The sequence below is a fragment of the Papaver somniferum genome, unplaced genomic scaffold (genome assembly GCF_003573695.1).
Source record: "Papaver somniferum cultivar HN1 unplaced genomic scaffold, ASM357369v1 unplaced-scaffold_123, whole genome shotgun sequence".
NCBI lineage: Eukaryota > Viridiplantae > Streptophyta > Magnoliopsida > Ranunculales > Papaveraceae > Papaver > Papaver somniferum.
The window spans coordinates 6,581,909-6,590,694 of NW_020621381.1; positions in this window are offsets into that span (position 1 = coordinate 6,581,909).

The following is an 8,786-nucleotide window of genomic DNA, read 5'->3' on the forward strand; positions in this document are numbered from 1 at the left end:
AATTTACCCGTTTTAATATATTATTAGATGTTTTAAACAGTTTCTAGCGATCCAGGTAACATCTATTAAATCTCTAATCTTAAAGAACTATGAATTGTAGATAATAAGCCTACTACGAAACTAAGCAGCTTCCTATACTTTTGTATTGTTTTGAACTATCCTCTTAAATTTACCAGTTTTAGTTTATTATTAGATGTTTTAAACAGTTTCCAGCGGTCCAGGTGGCATCTATTAATTCTTTAATCTTAATGAACTATGAGATATTGATAATAAGCTTACTACGAAACTAAAACGTTACCTATACTTTTGTGTATTCTTTTGAACGAACCATCCTCTTAAATTTACCAGTTTTAGTATATTATTAGATGTTTTAAACAGGTTCTAGTGGTCCAGGTAACATCTATTAATTCTCTAATCTTAAAGAACTATAAGTTATAGATAATAAGCCCACTACGAAACAAAGCAGCTTCCTATACTTTTGTATTCTTTTGAACTATCCTCTTAAATTTACAAGTTTTAGTTTATTATTAGATGTTTGAAACAGTTTCCAGCGGTCCATGTGGCATTTATTAATTCTTTAATCTTAATGAACTATGAGATATTGATAATAAGCCTACTACGAAACTAAGCAGCTTCCTATACTTTTGAGTATTCTTTTAAACCATCCTCTTAAATTTACCAGTTTTAGTTTATTATTAAATGTTTTAAACAGTTTCTAGCGGTCCAGGTGACATCTTTTAATTCTTTAATCTTAATGAACTATGAGTTATTAATAATAAGCCTACTACGAAACTAAGCCGTTACCTATACTTTTGTGTATTCTTTTGAACCATCCTCTTAAATTTACCAGTTTTAGTATATTATTAGATGTTTTAAACATTTTCTAGTGGTCCAGGTAACATCTATTAATTCTTTAATCTTAAAGAACTATGAATTATAGATAATAAGCCTACTACGAAACTAAGCAGCTTCCTATACTTTTGTATTCTTTTGAACCATCCTATTAAATTTACCAGTTTTAGTATATTATTCGATGTTTTAAACAGTTTCTAGCGGTTCAGGTGTCATCTATTAATTCTCTAATCTTAAAGAACTACGAGTTATTGATAATAAGCCTACTACGAAACTAAGCATCTACCTATACTTTTGTGTATTCTTTTGAACCATCCTCTTAAATTTATCAGTTTAAGTTTATTATTAAATATTTTATTTAAAAAGTTTCTAGCGCTCCTGGTGACATCTAATAATTATTTAATCTTAATGAACTATGAGTTATTGATAATAAGCCTACTACAAAACTAATCAGTCACCTATACTTATGCGTATTCTTTTGAACCATCCTCTTAAGTTTACTAGTTTTAGTATATTATTAGATGTTTTAAACAGTTTCTAGCTGTCCAGGTGACATCTATTAATTCTCTAATCTTAAAGAACTATGAGTTTTAGATGATAAGCATACTACGAATCTAAGCAGCTGCCTATACTTTTGTGTATTCTTTTGAACCATCCTCTTAAATTTAACAGTTTAAGTTTATTACTAGATGTTTTTTTTAAACAGTTTCTAGCGGTCCAGGTGACATCTATTAATTTTCTAATCTTAAAGAACCATGAGTTATTGATAATAAGCCTGCTACGAAACTAAGCAGCTGCCTATACTTTTGAGTATTCTTTTGAACCATCCTCTTAAGTTTACTAGTTTTAGTATATTATTAGATGTTTTAAACAGTTTCTAGCTGTCCAGGTGACATCTATAAATTCTCTAATCTTAAAGAACTATGAGTTATAGATAATAAGCATACTGCGAAACTAAGCAGCTGCCTATACTTTTGTGTATTCTTTTGAACCATCCTCTTAAATTTACCAATTTAGTTTATTATTAAATATTTTAAACAGTTTCTAGCGGTCCAGGTGACATCTATTAATTTCTTAATCTTAAAGAACTACGAGTTATTGGTAATAATCCTACTACGAAACTAAGCATCTACCTATCTTTTGTGTATTCTTTTGAACCATCCTCTTAAATTTATCAGTTTAAGTTTATTATTAGATATTTTATTTAAAAAGTTTCTAGCGGTCCTGGTGACATCTATTAATTATTTAATCTTAATGAACTATGAGTTATTGATAATAAGCCTACTACGAAACTAATCAGTCACCTATACTTATGCGTATTCTTTTGAACCATCCTCTTAAGTTTACTAGTTTTAGTATATTATTAGATGTTTTAAACAGTTTCTAGCTGTACAGGTGACATCTATTAATTCTCTAATCTTAAAGAACTATGAGTTATAGATAATAAGCATACTACGAAACTCAGCAGTTGCCTATACTTTTGTGTATTCTTTTGAACCATCCTCTTAAATTTACCAGTTTTAGTTTATTATTATATGTATTAAACAGTTTCCAGCGGTCCAGGTAACATCCATTAATTCTCTAATCATAAAGAACTATGAGTTATAGATAATAAGCCTATGACGAAACTAAGCAGCTGCCTATACTTTTGTGTATTCTTTTGAACCATCCTCTTAAATTTACCAGTTTTAGTATATTATTAGATGTTTTAAACATTTTCTAACGGTCAAGGTGAAATCTATTAATTCTTTAATCTTAATGAACTATGAGATATTGATAATAAGCCTACTACGAAACTAAGGAGCTGCCTAAACTTTTGTGTATTCTTTTGAACCATCCTCTTAAATTTACCAGTTTGAGTTTATTATTAAATGTTTTAAACAGTTTCTAGCGGTCCAGGTGACATCTATTAATTCTCTAATCTTAAAGAACTATGAGTTATTGATAATAAGCATACTACGAAACTAAGCAGTCACCTATATATTTCTGTGTATTCTTTTGGTGCATTCTCTTAAATTTACTAGTTTTTTTATATTATTAGATGTTTTAAACAGTTTCTAGCGGTCTAGGTGACATCTATTAAATCTCTAATCTTAAAGAACTATGAATTATATATAAAAAGCCTACTACGAAACTAAGCAGCTTCCTATACTTTTGTATTCTTTTGAACTATCCTCTTAAATTTACCAGTTTTAGTTTATTATTAGATGTTTTAAACAGTTTCCAGCGGTCCAGGTGGCATCTATTAATTCTTTAATCTTAATGAACTATGAGATATTGATAATAAGCCTACTACGAAACTAAGCAACTTCCTATACTTTTGAGTATTCTTTTGAACCATCCTCTTAAATTTCCCAGTTTTAGTTTATTATTAAATGTTTTAAACAGTTTCTAGCGGTCCAGGTGACATCTTTTAATTCTTTAATCTTAATGAACTCTGAGTTATTGATAATAAGCCTACCACGAAACTAAGACGTTACCTATACTTTTGTGTATTCTTTTGAACCATCCTCCTAAATTTACCCGTTTTAATATATTATTAGATGTTTTAAACAGTTTCTAGCGATCCAGGTAACATCTATTAATTCTCTAATCTTAAAGAACTATGAATTATAGATAATAAGCCTACTACGAAACTAAGCAGCTTCCTATACTTTTGTATTGTTTTGAACTATCCTCTTAAATTTACCAGTTTTAGTTTATTATTAGATGTTTTAAACAGTTTCCAGCGGTCCAGGTGGCATCTATTAATTCTTTAATCTTAATGAACTATGAGATATTGATAATAAGCTTACTACGAAACTAAAACGTTACCTATACTTTTGTGTATTCTTTTGAACGAACCATCCTCTTAAATTTACCAGTTTTAGTATATTATTAGATGTTTTAAACAGGTTCTAGTGGTCCAGGTAACATCTATTAATTCTCTAATCTTAAAGAACTATAAGTTATAGATAATAAGCCCACTACGAAACAAAGCAGCTTCCTATACTTTTGTATTCTTTTGAACTATCCTCTTAAATTTACAAGTTTTAGTTTATTATTAGATGTTTGAAACAGTTTCCAGCGGTCCATGTGGCATTTATTAATTCTTTAATCTTAATGAACTATGAGATATTGATAATAAGCCTACTACGAAACTAAGCAGCTTCCTATACTTTTGAGTATTCTTTTGAACCATCCTCTTAAATTTACCAGTTTTAGTTTATTATTAAATGTTTTAAACAGTTTCTAGCGGTCCATGTGACATCTTTTAATTCTTTAATCTTAATGAACTATGAGTTATTAATAATAAGCCTACTACGAAACTAAGCCGTTACCTATACTTTTGTGTATTCTTTTGAACCATCCTCTTAAATTTACCAGTTTTAGTATATTATTAGATGTTTTAAACATTTTCTAGTGGTCCAGGTAACATCTATTAATTCTTTAATCTTAAAGAACTATGAATTATAGATAATAAGCCTACTACGAAGTTAAGCAGCTTCCTATACTTTTGTATTCTTTTGAACCATCCTATTAAATTTACCAGTTTTAGTATATTATTAGATGTTTTAAACATTTTCTAGCGGTTCAGGTGTCATCTATTAATTCTCTAATCTTAAAGAACTACGAGTTATTGATAATAAGCCTACTACGAAAGTAAGCATCTACCTATACTTTTGTGTATTCTTTTGAACCATCCTCTTAAATTTATCAGTTCAAGTTTATAATTAAATATTTTATTTAAAAAGTTTCTAGCGCTCCTGGTGACATCTATTAATTATTTAATCTTAATGAACTATGAGTTATTGATAATAAGCCTACTACGAAACTAATCAGTCACCTATACTTATGCGTATTCTTTTGAACCATCCTCTTAAGTTTACTAGTTTTAGTATATTATTAGATGTTTTAAACAGTTTCTAGCTGTCCAGGTGACATCTATTAATTCTCTAATCTTAAAGAACTATGAGTTTTAGATAATAAGCATACTACGAATCTAAGCATCTGCCTATACTTTTGTGTATTCTTTTGAACCATCCTCTTAAATTTAACAGTTTAAGTTTATTACTAGATGTTTTTTTTAAACAGTTTCTAGCGGTCCAGGTGACATCTATTAATTTTCTAATCTTAAAGAACCATGAGTTATTGATAATAAGCCTGCTACGAAACTAAGCAGCTGCCTATACTTTTGAGTATTCTTTTGAACCATCCTCTTAAGTTTACTAGTTTTAGTATATTATTAGATGTTTTAAACAGTTTCTAGCTGTCCAGGTGACATCTATTAATTCTCTAATCTTAAAGAACTATGAGTTATAGATAATAAGCATACTGCGAAACTAAGCAGCTGCCTATACTTTTGTGTATTCTTTTGAACCATCCTCTTAAATTTACCAATTTAGTTTATTATTAAATATTTTAAACAGTTTCTAGCGGTCCAGGTGACATCTATTAATTTCTTAATCTTAAAGAACTACGAGTTATTGGTAATAATCCTACTACGAAACTAAGCATCTACCTATCTTTTGTGTATTCTTTTGAACCATCCTCTTAAATTTATCAGTTTAAGTTTATTATTAGATATTTTATTTAAAAAGTTTCTAGCGGTCCTGGTGACATCTATTAATTATTTAATCTTAATGAACTATGAGTTATTGATAATAAGCCTACTACGAAACTAATCAGTCACCTATACTTATGCGTATTCTTTTGAACCATCCTCTTAAGTTTACTAGTTTTAGTATATTATTAGATGTTTTAAACAGTTTCTAGCTGTACAGGTGACATCTATTAATTCTCTAATCTTAAAGAACTATGAGTTATAGATAATAAGCATACTACGAAACTAAGCAGTTGCCTATACTTTTGTGTATTCTTTTGAACCATCCTCTTAAATTTACCAGTTTTAGTATATTATTAGATGTTTTAAACAGTTTCTAGCGGTCCAGGTAACATCTTTTAATTCTTTAATCTTAAAGAACTATGAATTATAGATAATAAGCCTACTACGAAACTAAGCAGCTTCCTATACTTTGTATTCTTTTGAACTATCCTCTTAAATTTACCAGTTTTAGTTTATTATTAGATGTTTTAAACAGTTTCCAGCGGTCCAGGTGGCATCTATTAATTCTTTAATCTTAATGAACTATGAGATATTGATAATAAGCCTACCACGAAACTAAGCAGTTGCCTATACTGTTGAGTATTCTTTTGAACCATCCTCTTAAATTTACCAGTTTTAGTATATTATTCGATGTTTTAAACATTTTCTAGCGGTCCAGGTGTCATCTATTAATTCTCTAATTTTAAAAAACTATGAGTTATAGATAATAAGCCAACTACGAAACTAAGCAGTTGCCTATACTTTTGTGTATTCTTTTGAACCATCCTCTCAAATTAAGCAGTTTTAGTTTATTATTAAATGTTTTAAACAGTTTCTAGCGGTCCAGGTGAGATCTATTAATTCTCTACTCTTAAAGAACTATGAGTTATTGATAATTAGCATACTGCGAAACTAAGCAGTCACCTATATATTTTTGTGTATTCTATTGGTGCATCCTCTTAAATTTACTAGTTTTTGTATATTATTAGATGTTTTAAACAGTTTCTATCGGTCCAGGTGACATCTATTAATTCTCTAATCTTAAAGAACTATGAGTTATAGATGATAAGCAAACTACGAAACTAAGCAGCTGCCTATATTTTTGTGTATTCTTTTGAACCATCCTCTTAAATTTACCAATTTAGTTTATTATTAAATATTTTAAAGAGTTTCTAGCGGTCCAGGTAATATCTATTAATTCTCAAATCTTAAAGAACTATGAATTATAGATAATAAGCCTACTACGAAACTAAGAAGCTTCCTATACTTTTGTATTCTTTTGAACTATCCTCTTAAATTTACCAGTTTTAGTTTATTATTATATGTATTAAACAGTTTCCAGCGGTCCAGGTAACATCTATTAATACTCTAATTATAAAGAACTATGAGTTATAGATAATAAGCCTATGACGAAACTAAGCAGCTGCCTATACTTTTGTGTATTCTTTTGAACCATCCTCTTAAATTTACCAGTTTTAGTATATTATTAGATGTTTTAAACATTTTCTAACGGTCAAGGTGACATCTATTAATTCTTTAATCTTAATGAACTATGAGATATTGATAATAAGCCTACTACGAAACTAAGGAGCTGCCTAAACTTTTGTGTATTCTTTTGAACCATCCTCTTAAATTTACTAGTTTGAGTTTATTATTAAATGTTTTAAACAGTTTCTAGCGGTCTAGGTGACATCTATTAATTCTCTAATCTTAAAGAACTATGAGTTATTGATAATAAGCATACTACGAAACTAAGCAGTCACCTATATATTTCTGTGTATTCTTTTGGTGCATTCTATTAAATTTACTAGTTTTTTTATATTATTAGATGTTTTAAACAGTTTCTAGCGGTCTAGGTGACATCTATTAAATCTTTAATCTTAAAGAACTATGAATTATATATAATAAGCCTACTATGAAACTAAGCAGCTTCCTATACTTTTGTATTCTTTTGAACTATCCTCTTAAATTTACCAGTTTTAGTTTATTATTAGATGTTTTAAACAGATTCCAGCGGTCCAGGTGGCATCTATTAATTCTTTAATCTTAATGAACTATGAGATATTGATAATAAGCCTACTATGAAACTAAGCAACTTCCTATACTTTTGAGTATTCTTTTGAACCATCCTCTTAAATTTCCCAGTTTTAGTTTATTATTAAATGTTTTAAACAGTTTCTAGCAGTCCAGGTGACATCTTTTAATTCTTTAATCTTAATGAACTATGAGTTATTGATAATAAGCCTACCACGAAACTAAGACGTTACCTATACTTTTGTGTATTCTTTTGAACCATCCTCCTAAATTTACCAGTTTTAGTATATTATTAGATGTTTTAAACAGTTTCTAGCGATCCAGGTAACATCTATTAACTCTCTAATCTTAAAGAACTATGAATTATAGATAATAAGCCTACTACGAAACTAAGTAGCTTCCTATACTTTTGTATTGTTTTGAACTATCCTCTTAAATTTACCAGTTTTAGTTTATTATTAGATGTTTTAAACAGTTTCCAGTGGTCCAGGTGGCATCTATTAATTCTTTAATCTTAATGAACTATGAGATATTGATAATAAGCCTACTACGAAACTAAAACGTTACCTATACTTTTGTGTATTCTTTTGAACGAACCATCCTCTTAAATTTACCATTTTTAGTATATTATTAGATGTTTTAAACAAGTTCTAGTGGTCCAGGTAACATCTATTAATTCTCTAATCTTAAAGAACTATAAGTTATAGATAATAAGCCTACTACGAAACAAAGCAGCTTCTTATACTTTTGTATTCTTTTGAACTATCCTCTTAAATTTACAAGTTTTAGTTTATTATTAGATGTTTGAAACAGTTTCCAGCGGTCCATGTGGCATTTATTAATTCTTTAATCTTAATGAACTATGAGATATTGATAATAAGCCTACTACGAAACTAAGCAGCTTCCTATACTTTTGAGTATTCTTTTGTACCATCCGCTTAAATTTACCAGTTTTAGTTTATTATTAAATGTTTTAAACAGTTTCTAGCGGTCCAGGTGACATCTTTTAATTCTTTAATCTTAATGAACTATGAGTTATTAATAATAAGCCTACTACGAAACTAAGCCGTTACCTATACTTTTGTGTATTCTTTTGAACCATCCTCTTAAATTTACCAGTTTTAGTATATTATTAGATGTTTTAAACATTTTCTAGCGGTCCAGGTAACATCTATTAATTCTTTAATCTTAAAGAACTATGAGTTATAGATAATAAGCCTACTACGAAACTAAGCAGCTTCCTATACTTTTGTATTCTTTTGAACCATCCTAATCCTCTTAAATTTACCAGTTTTAGTATATTATTCGATGTTTT